Genomic DNA, 14,138 nt, shown 5'->3' with positions numbered 1-14,138 from the left:
ACCTCACCTCTTTCACCGAAGCTTTTGGTGACTTGGATCTGTTAAGTGAGTTGGCTATCAAGATTCTGCTCCAAGGAGGCACCTCTGGATGTTTTACTGCTGTGCAGTTGCGAAGTGTATGCCTCGTTACATAGAACATTACAGTGCAGTACAGGCCCTACGGCCCTCAATGTTGCATTGACCTATGGAACCAATCTGAAGCCTATCTATCTATTCCATTCTCAGCCATATGCCTATCCAATGACCATTTAAATGCCCTTAAAGTTGGTGAGACTACAACTGTTGCAGGCAGTGTGTTCGAAGCCACTACTACTCCCTGAGTAAAGAAACTACTGTTCTATATCTATCACCCCTCAATTTGAAGCTATGCTCCCTCGTGCTAGCCATCACCATCTGAGGGAAAAGGCTTGTCCACCCTATCTAGCCCTCAGATTATCTTTCATGTTTCAACTTAGTCATCTCTCAACCTTCTTTGCTCTAACGAAAAAAGCCTCAACTCCCTCAAACTTTCCTTGTCAGATTTTCCCTCCATACCAGGCAACATTCTAGTAAATCTCCTCTGAACCCTTTCCAAAGCTTCCATATCCTTCCTATAATGCAGTGACAAGAACTGTACACAATACTCCAAGTGTGGCTGCACCAGAGTTTTGTACAGCTGCAACATGACCTCATGGTTCCGAAATTCAATTCCACTACTCATAAAAGTTAACACACCATATGCCATCTTAACAGTCCTTTCAACCTGGGTGGCAACTTTGAGGGAACTGTGTACATGGACACCAAGATCTCTCTGCTCATCTGCACTCCCAAGAATCTTACCATTTGCTCAGTACTCAGCATTCCTGTTACTCTGACCAAAGTGAATCACCTCACACTTTTCTGCATTAAACTTCATTTTCACCTCCCAGCCCAGCTCTGCAGCTTACTTACGTCCCTCTGTAACCTACAATATCCTTCGGCACTATCCACAACTCTACAGACCGTACAGTCCTCCGCAAATTTACTAACCCATCCTTCTACATCCTCATCCTGGTCGTTTATAAAAATGACAAACAGCACTGGCCCCAAAACAGATCCTTGCGGCACACAGTAACTAAACTCCAGGATGAACATTTCCCATCAACCACCACCCTGTCTTCTTTCAGCTAGCCAATGTCTGATCCAAACCGTTAAATCACCCTCAATCCCATGCCTCCATATTTTGTGCAGTAGCCTACCATGGGGAACCTTATCAAACACCTTACTGAAATCCATATACACCACATCAACTGCTTTACCCTCATCCACCTGTTTGGCCACCTTCTCAAACAACTCAATAAGGTTCTTGAGGCATGACCCACCTTTCACAAAACCATGTTGATTATCCCTAATTAACTTAGTCATCTTTAGATGAATATAAATCCTATATCTCGTAACCTGTTCCAGCATTTTACCCACAACCAAAGTAAAGCTCACAGGTCTATAATTACCAGGGTTGTCTCTACTCCACTTCTTGAACAAGGGGACAACATTTGCTATCCTCCAGTCTTCTGGCACTATTCCTGTAGACAATGACAACAAGCCCAGGGGATTTATCTATTTTCATACTTTCCAGAATTTTTAACACCTCCTTCTTGTGAACTTTAATCCCATCTAGTCTGGTAGCCTGTATCTCAGTATTCACCTCAGCAACATTTTTTTTCTAGTGTGAATACTGACAAAAAACATACATCTAGTGCTTCCCCATCTCCTCTGACTCCACACACAACTTCTCATTGACAATCACCTAATGATGGAGCGTCGCTCCGAAAACTAGTGTGCTTCCAATTAAACCTGTTGGACTATAATCTGGTTTGTGTGATTTTTAACTTTGTACACCCCAGTCCAACACCATCTCCAAATCAGTCCTTCACAGTAGTTGTTGTTGTAGTAGGAGACTCCAAGACAAGGAGATATTTGAGGAACTCCAATCCCAATGTGCCTGCCTTTAGCTCAGCATACGATTGCACCATCACAGGGTGTCAAGAAAAGGGTTAAACTCAATAACAGTTTTTGATTCCTCTCTAGTTTCCCCTCCTGCAAGCTCCTCCCATTCTGAGATGAGACTGGTAGTCTCGATTTGAGAGGAACAGTAGTCAGAGACAGATAGAGGCTGTGTGGGACCATGAGAGACTGTGAAACGTGTTGTGTTATAGAACACATCCAAGGACTCAATTTGTACAGACCGACAACCCACACAGCTCGAAAGACAAAGAAACATCGTCACTACTGTCACATACCACTGTGTCACAGAGTAACAGAATGCTCAACTTCAATTGTAGAGAATCTGTCCAGATGGGCAGTGGAATACTCTCACCCTTCCATAGAAGCTGGTATTACTGGGCCTGTCAGAAACTTAGAACAGAAAAACTGTATATACTCGAGCAATAGTTGATCTCATGGAAAGGATGACCCCTATTTTTGGCCAAATAACCTGGGATTTTCCATATATCTCATGTAAAAGTCAACTCTAGGTCTTCACAGATAACAGCTCAATGTTTATGAGTCAGCATGCTGGCCATCATGTCCTGCTCCAGCGTTCCAGCCTGCCAGGTTTTCCGCTCTACTCCCGGTCTTCCAGTCTGCCTGCTGTTGTGTTCCGCTCTGGGTTTTCAGAATGACCATAACTCATTTTATTTTCCTTTATTCATTTGGAGATCAGTTGGGATTCTGCTAATGATACAGTATGAACTTTGAGAGGCATGAGTTTCAGCCCCTCAAAAGTAGTATCCATGTAACAGTCAACCCCATAAATCCCACTATAAAAAGTCGCCAAACAATTCCATATTACTCAAGTATATACAGTAATTTTTTTGGTTATTCACTTGTGGGATCTGGGTATGGCTGGGCCAGCATTTATTGTCCATCCCTAATTGCCCTTGAGAAGGTGATAGTGGTGAGCTGCCTTCTTGAACAGCTACTGCCCTTGTGCTATGGGTTGACCCACAATGCGCTTAGGGAGGGAATTCCAGTGAAGGAATGGCGATATATTTCAAAGTCAGGATGGTGAGGGGCTTTGAGAGGAACTTGTAGGTGGTGGCGTTCCCACGTGTCTGCTCCGCATGTCATTGCAGATGGAAGTGGTCAAGAGATTGCAAGATGCTGTCTAAGGAGGTTTGCTGAACTTCTACAGAGCATCTTGTACATGATATACACTGCTACTACTGAACAATGGTGGAGGGGGAGTGGATGCAGACTCACCACTCTCTGGGTGAAGAAATGTTTCCTTATATCAGTCATCAAGAGGACTGTTTTGTCTTGGACAGTGTCAGGTTTCCTGAGTGTTGTTGGAACAGCACTCAATCAGGCAAGCGAGGAGTATTCCATCACACTCCTGACTTGTGCCTTGTAGATGGGTGACACGATAAGGGGAGTCAGAAGGTCACAGATTCACTGAACTGTTATGACACAGAATGAGTGTTAAGACCAGGAACAAAGAGCTAAAAAAAAACCCTTACTATCACAGGAATCACAACAGTGAAATTAAAATTTTCAATAATCCTCAAAATTACCCAGCCTTTCCTCACCACACTTTTGACAAATAACAGATCTGGTCACCAAGTTTATAACTTAAATTAAATTTATTACTAATACTGTAAGCTTAGCAGGACAAAGCTAAACAATAAGGTAATCTAATTAATAACTTTGATTTAAATCAAATCTTCTTCGAACACACTCCCTCAGTCTGCCAGAGACACAGTTAAGTAATAAAATGAAAATAAAATGAGTCTTTTTTGTCAGTTTAATTAAGCAGTTTCAAATGATGGATTCAAAGCCTTCATGCAATCCTTGGAAAATGAGTTGTTCACAGACAAGTAACAATGTCTCTAATTTTGAAGTCACCAGTGAAAACAAACAGATCAATAAACTTCAGAAGCAATACCTTAAAAAAAACTGACTGGGCTTCTTTTCTCAGAACATTCAACAATTCCTTAACTGCATGTAAAACTAGAGAGAGTAAAAACTCGCAGATGCTTACAAAATTACTCTGTATCTGCCAAATATAGCTCTAACTGTTTTTCTCCCTCCTTTTCATTTGTAATCAATATTCTCTGTAGTTTGATTGGTTAGCATCAGTCCACCCTTGATTGACCATCTCAACATCTAATCAACTGCCAGTCCTGGGCAGAGCAACACTTGGTGTTGAACTGCTCATAGTATTCCTCACATCACTAGTCAAGTTCCATTATCTTCCAGGCCAGTTCTCAAAAGCAAAACATCAGTGTTTGGTTTTTTTCTTCTCTTTTAAAACATGCAGCCTTTCAAAATTCACCTCAATTCACAGTTCCAACAAAACAAAAGAGAAAAACTTAAACTTAAAATAGTGAGGCTCTGTACAAGAGGCCATTTGTCCCATCATGTTTATATCGCTTCTTTTCCCCATGTCCATGCACACCATTTCAATCCAAATAACCACCTAATGCCCCACTTGAATGTCTCAGTTGAGCCTGCCTCCACCACACATAGAAGATGCAAGAGCTTAAACACATACTAACAGACTCAAGAACAGCTTCTTCCCTGCTGTTCTGAATGGACTTCTTAAATATTAAATTTAATGTCAATCTCACTCTGTGTACCTTCTCTGCTGCTGGAACATTGCAAACCTCTGCTCCCCTAATGCACTTTGTACAGTTAGATCTATGTGTATTACACACAAAACAATACATTTCCACTGTACTTAGGTATGTAATAATAATAAATTAAATCAAAAATCATATTTCCAAGCAGTGCATTCTAGATACTAACTACTTGTTGAGTGAAACAGTTATTTTCTCACTTCATGTAACTTCTTTCATACCCCAATTTAAATCTATGCTCACTTTTTTTTTTAAAAGATACTTTAAATCGATGTATTCGGAGCACTGCTCCTTCGACAGGTGGAGTCTGACACTTCACCTGACTAAAGGGACAGCGCTTGAAAGCTTGTGATTTTAAATAAACCTGATGAATGAGACTTCTAACTTTGTCCACCCCAGTCCAACACCAGCTCCTCTACATCATGGATGGATGTCCACTTGGTAAAGGGATCAACTGGTTACAAGGTCAAAGTTGAGAACTGGATCAGCTGTGATTTAAATGAACGGCAAAATGGGTTTGAGGGGCCAAATGGCCTAAAATCATCTACTCCTCACTTCTGATCATACTCATCACCAAATTTCTAAAACACTAGACCTTCACGATGTCTTCAGCACGACCAAGTCTAATGCTGTTTCAAGTCTAATATTTGGACGTACATAAGCAGCTGATCGCTGAGATGGCCAATTCACAGAATGTTAAAATGTGATTGCTTGTGGAGACCATCAACCACCCTTGTCTCAGGGTTAGCTGCAAGAGCAGCGTTTATGCATCCGTTAGGAAGGAAAGATGGGAAGGCATCAGAGTGCGGAGGAGAACTTTGGCAGAATGGTTCCATGGAGGAGGAGACTGCACTCCCTCACTGGAGAGAAGGCCAAGAGGAGATAGAAAACATAGAAACATGGAAAACAGGAGCAGGAGTAGGCCATTCGGCCCTTTTAAGTCTGCTCTGCCATTCATTAGGATCATGCCTGATCGCTCCATTCAATCAAAATAAAAACCAAAAGAACTGTGAATGCTGTAAATCAGAAACAGAAACAGGAATTGCTGGAAAAGCCCAGCAGGTCTGGCAGCATCTGTGAAGAGAAATCAGAGTTAACATTTCAGGTCGAGTGACCCTTCCTTGGAATGCTCTGAGGAAGGTCACTGGTCCTGAAACATCCAATTCAGTGCCCTGTTCCTGCTTTCTCCACAGACCCTTTGATCCCTTTAGTCTTGAGAACTGTATCTTGAAATATTTTGGCCTCAGTAGCTTTCTGTGGCAAAGAATTTCCAGGATTCACCACTCTCTGGGTGAAGAAATTTCTCATCTCATCCTAAATGGCCTACCCAAAATTCTTAGACTGTGACCCTTCTGATTCTTGATGCCCTGGTCGTTAGGAACATCCTTCCCACATTTATCCTGTCGAGTCCTGTTGGAATTTTATAGGTTTCCACAAAAGTCCCCACTCCCCTCATTCTTATAAAGTCTACTTGAAATATCTTAGCATTCAAGACTATGGGCTAACCTCTGAAAAGTGGGACTCCTGCAGATTGAGAGTAGTTTTTATTGTTTGTGCAGATGCACTTGGTATCTTCTGTTCCATATGATTCTATGAATGTAGTCCTACCTGATCTCTTCATGTGTCAAGTCTGCCATCCCAGGGAACAGTCCACCATCCCAGGTACCAATGTGATTGAAGTATTACAGCTATTGGAGGTCAAAGAGTGAATAGGGAGAAATTGGTTCCCACTCATGAGACGTTCAAAAATAACAGGGCGCAGATTTAAAGTACTTATCCAAAGAAGCAAAAAGGGTGATTGTAATGAGGTCAGCCAGCTGGACATCATAGAATGAGTTCCCTGACTGGACCAGATTAACAGCCCCAATCAGGAAGCCCTGGCTGAGAGGTATAAATAGGAGTTTCGTTGGGATGGGCTGCCTTCAAGTGGCTGGAAGTTGAAAGGGACAGGTGGTTTGCCGGGTTGCCAGGGGTATCTATGATAGATGTCAAGAGTGTGCTGCTGGAAAAGCACAGCGGGTCAGGCAGCATCCAAAGAGCAGGCAAATCAACGTTTTGGGCAAAACCCCTTCATCAGTTGAAGGGCGTTTGCACGAAACGTCGATTTTCCTGTTTCCACACTCTCGACTCTAATCTCCAGCATCTGCAGTCCTCACTTTCACCTGTCTATGATATATGCACTGTTATATTGTTCGGTTTATCAGACTGTCTGTATGTGATTGAGTTTACTGTTTCCTTCTCAATAATGTAAAGTGGGGATTCGAGGTGCACCCTTGTTTTCCCTGTGAACTGTTATAAAGTTCAAGTCTGTACGGTGGGATTTGGGGTCTGGCTTTGCTGCCCCTTTCCCCTGTAAATCACTGTTTCTTGTAAACAGCTGTTAATATTAACTATTTGTTTGTTTGTAATTTGTACTGGTTAGTAAAATATATAACCGGGGAAAAAAAAAGACAAAAAAAAACAGGAGCGTCAGGAGTTCTGTTCATTCTGAGGGCCGGCTCCGTGCTAATTGGGTCAGTGTCATGTACATAAAGGGCGACTTGGTGACAGGATACTGGCATTTGTGGAATTATTTCAACATGGAGACACATTTACATGCAATCAGTGGTTAGGATCTGCCAGAGAGTATGGGGGAGGCAGGTCCAGCTAAGGGATTGGAAATGGAAGGAATGAGATGGTCATACAGGGTTACAGGAATAACACGAAGAGGTGGGGGGGGGGGGGGGGGGAGAAGGGATGCTCAACTGGAGAGCTGGCAGAGACACAACAGGCTGAGTGGTCTTCTTTTGCACTGTGACTTATTCTGTGACCAGCTTTCCACTGTTTCTACAGTGACCCTGATTGTGAAACTAACATGTTACATTTCCGTGCTGCAATGTTACACGCAAAGAACATCCCTCGGTTAGAATCCAATCAGCCTCCACAGGGAAGGATCACGAAAACTTGAAACTGAGAGAACTGATCAGACAAAACGGGATGATACTCAAGATGGAACCAGATTTCAGACCATTAACATCAGCTTTAGGGTCACCTCCGTTAAAAAAAAACCAAGAGCAGATAGATGATGCCAGTGGAAACCATTCAGACCATCCTGCCAGCACTGGATATTTCAATCAAAAAGCGATCAAATTAACTCTACTCCCTCTTGTTTTACCCGTATTGAAACTTACAGGATTCCTCAGGGGAGATACAGAAAGGTTGGCTCCCCAGCGGGAACTAGCGGGCATCATCGCAGGCTAAGGGGCCACGTATTTAAGACACAGGAGGAACGTCTTTTCTCCGAGGGGAGTGAATCTGTGGAATTCTTTGCCACAGTGGACAGTCGACGCTGGGCCATCAAATATATTCAGGGTTGAGATAGACATTTTTTTTAAATCAGTAAGGGGATCAAGGGAAAGGCAGGAAAGTGGAGCTGAGGATTATCAGATCAGCTATGATCTCACTGAATGGCCGAGCAGATTCGATGGGCCCAACAGCCTACTTCTGCTTTGACATCTTATGCTCCTGCAAATGTTACCTTTTGCACCACCCATTCAGCCAGCACCTTCCAGATTACAACAACTTCTTGCTCAACTCAAATGTTTTCCTTCACTTCTTTTGCCAATTATCTTCAATCGGGAGCTCCCGGAAACTGACCCACATCCCCTTAGGAACACAGATTCTCCTACTTACTTCATTAAAGCTCTTCACAACGGTGAAAATCTCAACTAAAGTTAAACCATTAACCTTCTCGGCTCCAAGGAGAACAATTCCAGCCTCTGTCTTCTCCTCGCAAACTGGAGTCTCTCACTCCTGGAGATGACGAACATTTACTAAAGCTCCTTAACAGCTTTGAACAGTTCTGATCCTCAGCAATCAGCTTTGATCCCATTCAGTGCTTTCAATAAATCAAACAAATCCCACTGGCCTGACCGGGAGTTGGCCATAATGGGATGTCGGGGTCATGACCTGTAGGTGACCTCTTGGATGGAGTTTGAGGTCGCGACTTGGAATGACCCCATTGAAAAAGTGTGACCTGGGAGCAGACTCTTTCAATGAGCTGGCACCATTCGCTTTGGGAGGTGGTGGTGGGAGGGGGGCGGGGGGGGTTTGATCTCTTTGGAAAGTCAGTGAGTGTGAGCCGGAGGCGATCTTTCCACCGAGCTGTTGGCATAATGAGATTGTGTAGCGATGGCCGAGAATTCTCCGGAACTCCGAAAGGTGTTGTGCAGCCATTGGAAGAAACAACAGAGAAAGATCACTTTATAAAAAGGAGATGTGAAGGCCTGGTGGTATTACCACTGGTCTGTTAATCCAGGGATCCAGGTCATGATCTGAAGACCTAGGTTCAAATCCTGTGGTGAAAGGTGTTGGAGTTTTAATTCTATAAAACTCTAGAATTAAAAATCCAATAATGGCCATGAGCATAACTGTCGATTTTTGAATAGGGATGGAATCTGCCAACCTGACCTGGTCTGGCCTACACGTGACTCTAGACCCACAGCAATGTGGTTGACTGTTAACTGCCCCCTGGTATGGGTAATAAATGCTGGCCTGGCCACCACGAATAAATTAAAAATTATGGAGAGGACAGGGCACAAAAACAGGCCATTCAGCCTGATTAATCCATGCTGGTGCGAATGCTACATATGAGCCATTTCCTCTCTAGTCCATCAACATGTCCTTCTATTCTTTACTTCTCTCATGTCCCTATATAAGACTATAAGACAGAGGAACAGAAATTAGGTCATTCAGCCCATCGAGTCTGCTCCACCATTCAATCATGGCTGATAAGGTTCTCAACCCTATTCTCCAGATTTCTTCTTGTAACCTTTGATCCCCTCGTCAATCAAGAAGCTATCCACCTTTGTTTTAAAGATACTCAATGACCTGACCTCCACAGCCTTCTGTGGCAATGAATTCCATGGATTCTATACACTCTGACTGAAGACCTTTTTCCTTAATTCTGTTCTATTCCCTTGACTCTAAGGCTGGGCCCTTGGGTCCAAATCTCTCCTGCCAAGGGAAACATCTTCCCAATATCCACTCTATTCAGGCCATTCAATATTCTGTATGTTTCAATTAGATTCCCCCCTAATCCTCCTAAACGCCATCGAGTATACTCCCAGAGTCCTCAAACATTCCTCATATGTTAAGCCTTTCATTCCTGGGAACATTCTTGTGAACCTTCTCTGGACTCGCTCCAGGGCCACAACATTCTTCCAGAGTCTACAATTGTTCACAATCCTCTAAACCTTATAGAGCCTCAGAAGTACATCCCTGCTTTTATATTCTAGTCCTCTCAAAATAAATGTCAACATTGCATTTGCCTTCCTAACTACCGATTCAACCTGCAAGTTTACCTTAAGAGAATCCTGGACTCGGACTCTCAATTCCCTTTGCACTTCAGATTTCTGAATTTTCTCCCCATTCAAAAAATAGTCTATGCTTCTATCCTTCCTCCCAAAGTGCATGTCCTCACATATAATTTCCTCTTGAATGCATCAATGCTTAGGGTGTAGGTTTGCTCACTGAGCTGTAGGTTTGATATCCAGACGTTTCATTACCGGGCTAGGTAACATAATGAGTGGCGACCTCCAAGTGAAGCGAAGCTGTTGTCTCCTGCTTTCTATTTATATGTTTGTCCTGGATGATGTTCCTGGGGTTTGTGGTGATGTCATTTCCTGTTCATTTTCTGAGGGGTTGAATAGATGGCATCTAGATCTATGTGCTTGTTTATGGCGTTGTGGTTAGAGTGCCAGGCCTCTAGGAATTCTCTGGCATGTCCTTGCTTAGCCTGTCCCAGGATAGATGTGTTGTCCCAGTCGAAATGGTGGTTTTTTTCATTTGTGTGGAGGGCTACGAGGGAGAGAGGGTCGTGTCTTTTTGTGGTTAGCTGGTGTTCGTGTATCCTGGTGGCTAACTTTCTTCCTGTTTGTCTACGTAGTATTTGTGGCAGTCCTTGCATGGAATTTTGTAGATGACGTTGGTTTTGTCCATGGGTTGTACTGGGTCTTTTAAGTTTGTTAGTTTTTGTTTGAGAGTGTTGGTGGGTTTGTGTGCTACTAGGATTCCGAGAGGTCTTCGTAGTCTGGCTGTCATTTCTGAAACTTCTTTGATATAAGATAAGGTGGTTAGGGTTTCTGGCTATATGTGGTCTGCTTGTCATGGTTTGTTCTTGAGGAACCTGCGGACTGTATTTTTGAGGATCCATTCTTCTTGAATACGTTGTACAGGTGGTTCTCCTCTGTTTTCCTCTATGTTTCACATAGATCTAGATGCCATCTATTCAACCACTCAGAAAACGAACAGGAAATGACATCACCACAAACCCCAGGAACCCCATCCAGGAGAAAGGTATAAATAGAAAGCAGGAGACAACAGCTTCGCTTCACTTGGAGGTCACCACTGATGATGTTACCTAGCCAGGTAATGAAACGTCTGGATATCAAACCTACAACTCAGCGAGCAAACCTACACCCTAAACCTCAACCTGAGCTACAAACCTTCACAAACCTTGCATCAATGCTATTTGCCTTAATTATTCCACACGGGAGTGACTTCCACATTCCCCAGGAAAAAGGTTTCTCCCAAATTCCTGATTGGATTTGTATTATGCCTCCTAGGTTTGGTCTCCATTGGGAAACACCTCTACATCTAGCCTTTTGAAAGTCTCTTTGATGTTGAAGAACTCATCCAACTTCATTCTTATTCAGGGGATAGAGTTAAAAATCACACAACGTCAGGTTATAGTCCAACAGGTTTATTGGGAAGCACTGGCTTTCAGAGCATGAGGAAGCTACCTAACGAAGGAGGAGCGCTCTGAAAACTTGTAATTCCAAATAAACGTGTTGGACTATAACCTGATGTTGTGAGATTCTTAACTTTGCCCACCCCAGTCCAATACTGGCTCCTCCTCATTAAGAGGATAATTCAAAAGTACAAACCACGATCTTGTGGAATAGTAGAGCCTGGTTCAAGAGGCCGAACAGCCTTTTTTTTCTGTTTTGAAGGTTCATTTGTACTCCCACCTCAATACTGACAGAGTGCTACACAGTCGAGGGAACATTTCTCATTTGAGACATTAAGCTGAGGCTCTATTTTCCCTTCCGAGGTAGAAAAGATGCCACACAAGTTCAAAGTCCACTGAGGGCACTCTGCACATCTCCCAACCAATCCACATCTTTTAATCAACATTATTAAAAAGAGGTTATTTAGTCATTATTAAATTCCTGTTTTGAAGAGCTCACTGCGAGCAAATTGGTTCATTCCACATCACAGCAGTTACACTGTGACAGAAATGAAAATTACTGTCAGTAATGTCAACCATGAACGTGATCATCGAGAAGTCAGAGAAACCCCTTCTGGCTCACTAGCGCCCTCTGGAGGTGGGGGGTGGGAGGCCATCTGCTGACCTTCCCTGGTTATATTCCCACAGACAGCAAAGTGGTTGACTTTTGACTGATCTCAAGAGTAACCGAGGATGGGAGACAAATGCTGAACATGCCAACAACACCCGTGCTTCAGGAAGTGAACGCACACACAATTGGCTGTAAATCACTTTGGCTTATCCTCACATTAAAAAGATGCTGGAGAATTGCAAGTTCCTGTTGAAGCCATACCTGCTCAGCACATTTCTTTTTAGATTAGATTCCCTACACTGTGGAAACAGGCCCTTCGGCCCAACAAGTCCACACCGACGAGTAACCCACCCAGTCCCACTGACCAAAGCAAGTAACATTATGGCCAATTTATCATGGCCAATGCACCTGACCTGCACATCTTTGGACTGTGGGAGGAAACCCACGCAGACACAGGGAGAGCGTGCAGACTCCATACAGGCGGTTGCCCAAGGCTAGAATCGAACCTGGGACCCTGGTGTTGAGAGGCAGCAGTGCTAACCACTGAGCCACCGTGCCTCCCAAATGTAGGAAACTGCTGTGGGATAATCAGATCAGGTCAGACCACTTGGGCATCGATGCTTGACCAATTTTCAACACAAGATTTTTTTTAAAGGAACCATTGCAATTAGCAAACTGATTATAAAGAAATTCACCAAGGCTCCTCAGATAACACCTTCCAAACCCATGACCACTTCCATCCGGTGCAGCAGATACATGGGAACACCACCTCCTACAAAATTCATCTCCCAGCCATTCACCATCCTGACTTGGAAATTTATCATTGTTCCTTCACTGATACTAGGTCAAAATCCTGGAACTTCCTTCCCAAAGCACTGTGGGTCTACCTACAGCATATGGACTGCAATGGTTCAAGACAGCAGCTCACCACCACCTCTTCAAGGGCAAGTAGGGATGGACGATAAATGTTGGCCCAGTTATCAATGCCCCCATCCCACAAATGAATGGGCGAAGGATCCATCTGATCCTCTTAGCCACGCCAGTTCTTTAGCAGAGCTCCACAATTAGGATCCCACCCAGTTCTATCCCCAAAGCCCTCTAGTAATGTTTTCCTTTTCAAGACAGAGTTGCAATTGAATCTGTGTCAACCAGTTATTCAGGCAACGTATTCTAGAGTGCACCAAGAAAGTTCTGCTCCTCTCACCCCAGTTTTGTTGCCAATTATCTTCAATTTGTATTCTCAAATAGCCATTCTTTCCTCAGTACCAAAACCTCATTATAAACAAACACTGATGCTAGCATTACAGTTTGAAGGATACCAAACTGCCAATACGCCCACTGCTTCACACTGTGTGACAAGGGGGAAAGTGTACAAAGTAAGGAAGAACAAAATGGTCTCAAATTGTTCGTTTCAGAGCCTTGACTACACGAATATCAGGATAAACGCGATTGCTGCTCAAAAACAATTCAATTAGAGGAGCTACAAGACTGGATATGCTGAGAGAGTTAGATAAACTCCATAAATGTACTACTGCCCCAGAGGCTTATCAGACCATAGGGCTGCTCTCTATGAGAGACAGGTGACTGGTGGTGCTTTAACCTTAGGATCTCTATGCCTCAGATGAGTAGTGGGGTGGGGGAAAGAGATTGAGAAGGAGATTCCTTCATGGTAACCTCAGCTGGTATGGGATTTGAACCCACACTTTTGGCATTACTCTATCACAGACTAGCCATCCAAGCTAACCGACTGTCAAGCCCAACACCAAAGCAAAGGCAGCGCAGTAGAGGTGGGACCAATAAGGATTAGTCAGGCGCATTCAGACTGGTTCAGCGCAGAGATGTAAGGGGGAAGGACCATGGAGTGGGCAACAGGAGAGACCATAGGAAATTGAGCCAAAGCTCAGTGAATGTACCTTTCTTGGAAGTGTCAATCCAAGAGACATCCATCTTGGTGAGTCCAGGAAAGAGAAAAGCATAATGGAGTCAGAAGGAGGTGAACAATGAGCAGGCAGAGGTAACTGAGGAGCCAAGTAGATCTGATCTCATCTTCCAGATCAACACCTGGGAAGTGACAAATACAAAAGGAATTCCCAAAGCAATGTCCATTTGCCCCATTCAAATCACTGGCAGTCTCACAGGAATGCAGACTGAAACCCCAAAAGCAAAAATAAAAAGATTGCTTGAAGCTTTCAACATCTTCCCA

General features: G+C 43.5%; 1 protein-coding gene across 4 annotated transcripts in view; it reads right to left on the bottom strand.

The window, feature by feature from the left end:
• The window catches only part of nrip1a (nuclear receptor interacting protein 1a), a 113,477-nt gene that overhangs the window by 53,206 nt on the left and 46,133 nt on the right, over positions 1 to 14,138 (bottom strand). Inside the window, exon 1 of one of the 4 annotated variants that reach the window (XM_072585763.1) lies at positions 8,268 to 8,357. The exons of the other annotated variants lie outside the window; for them this stretch is intronic. The gene's annotated coding sequence lies outside the window, so the exon portion shown is untranslated. Of the gene's footprint in view, positions 1 to 8,267; positions 8,358 to 14,138 lie in introns of those variants that run through there. 4 annotated transcript variants of the gene reach the window in all.

This window comes from Chiloscyllium punctatum, chromosome 15 (genome assembly GCF_047496795.1).
Source record: "Chiloscyllium punctatum isolate Juve2018m chromosome 15, sChiPun1.3, whole genome shotgun sequence".
Lineage (NCBI taxonomy): Eukaryota > Metazoa > Chordata > Chondrichthyes > Orectolobiformes > Hemiscylliidae > Chiloscyllium > Chiloscyllium punctatum.
The sequence above is the reverse complement of the archived record's forward strand: the minus strand, read 5'-3'. Positions and strand labels throughout refer to the sequence as shown.